The following is a 1,820-nucleotide window of genomic DNA, read 5'->3' as shown; positions in this document are numbered from 1 at the left end:
ACTTTGCTGAAGGTGTTTATGAGGTTTGGAGTGCTCTAGGTTTTGGGTCACTTAAGTATACTATCATATCATCTGCAAATGGTGATATGTTGATTTCTTCCTTCCAACTTATATCCCTTTGCCCTCGTTTTGTTGTCTAATTGCTCTGGCTGGGACTTCAAGTACAATATTGAATACATAGCAATGGAGTGGGCCACCTTGTCTAGTCCCTGATTTTAGTGGGAATCCTTCAAGTTTCTCTCCATTTAATTTGATGTTGGCTATTGGTTTGCTGTATATTGGTTATTAATATGTTTAGGTATGAGCCTTGAATACCTGATCTTTCCCAATTTTTATCATGAAGGGGTGTTGAATTTTGTCAAATGTTTTCTTAGCACCCAATGAGATGATCATGTATTGGGCTTTTTCCTTTGAGTTTGTTTATATAATAGATTACATTGATGGATTTCCATATATTCCCTGCATCCCTGGGATGCAGCCTACTTGATCATGGTGAATGATCCTTTTGATGTGTTTTTGGGTTCAGTTTTACTGAGTTTTTTGCATGGATATTCATGAGGGAAATTGGTCCGAAGTTTTCTTTCTTTGTTGGGTCTTTGTGTGGTTTAGGTATAAGTGTAATTGTGGCTTCATAGAAGGAATTGGGTATTGTTCATTCTGTTTTTGTTTTGTGGAATAATTTGGTATTTGAAGGTCTGATAGAATTCTGTACTAAACTCTTCTGGTCCTGGGCCTTTTTTTATTTTTATTTTTATTTTTTGGTTGGGAGAGTTTTAATGATGGTTTCTATTTCTTTAGTGGGTATGAGACTGTTTAGATGGTTTATCTGGTCCTGATTTAACTTCAGTACCTGATATCTGTCTAAAAAACTTATCCATTTCATCTGGATGTTCCAATTTTATTGAGTATAGGCTTTTGTAGTAGGATCTGATAGTGTTTTGAATTTCCTCAGTTTCTATTGTTATGTCTCCCTTTTCATTTCTGATTTTACTAATTTGGATACTGTCTATGTGCCCTCTGCTTAGTCTGGCTAAGGATTTATTTATCTTGTTGAGTTTCTCAAGGAACCAGCTCCTGGTTTTCTTGATTCTTTGCATAGTCCTTTCTGTTTCTACTTGGTTGATTTCAGCTCTGCGTTTGATGATTTCCTGCAATCTATTCTTCTTGGGTGTATTTGCTTCTTTATGATCTACAGCTTTCAGATGTGCTGTCAAGCTGCAAGTGTATGCTCTCTCCAGTTTCTTTTTGGAAGCACTCAAAGCTATTAGGTTTCCTCTTAGCACAGCTTTCACTGTGTCCCATAAGTTTGGGTAGTGCCTTCATTTTCATTAAATTCTAAAAAGTCTTTAATTTCTTTCTTTATTTCTTCTTTGACCAAGTTATCATTGAGTAGAGCATTGTTCAACTTACATGCGTATGTGGGCTTTCTGTCATTTTTGCTGTTATTGAAGATAAGCCTTAGTCTGTGGTGATCTGATAGGATGTATGGGATTATTTCAATCTCCTTGTATCTGTTGAGGCTTGCTTTGTGACTGATTATATGATCAGTTTTGGAGAAGCTACCATAAGGTGCTGAGAAGGTATATTCTTTTGTTTTAGGATAAAATGTTCTACAGTTATCTGTTAAATCCATTTGGTTCATAACTTCTGATAGTTTCACTGTGTCTCCATTTAGTTTCACTTTCTGTTATCTGTCCATTGATGATAGTAGAGTGATGAAGTCTCCCACTGTTATTGTGTATGGTGTAATATATGCTTTGAGCTTTAGTGAAGTTTCTTTTATGAATGTGGGTACTCTTGCATTTGGAGCATAGATGTTT

Source organism: Rattus norvegicus, chromosome 4 (genome assembly GCF_021556685.1).
Source record: "Rattus norvegicus strain SHRSP/BbbUtx chromosome 4, alternate assembly SHRSP_T2T, whole genome shotgun sequence".
In the NCBI taxonomy this organism is placed as follows: Eukaryota; Metazoa; Chordata; class Mammalia; order Rodentia; family Muridae; genus Rattus; species Rattus norvegicus.
Note: the sequence above shows the minus strand (reverse complement) of the source record.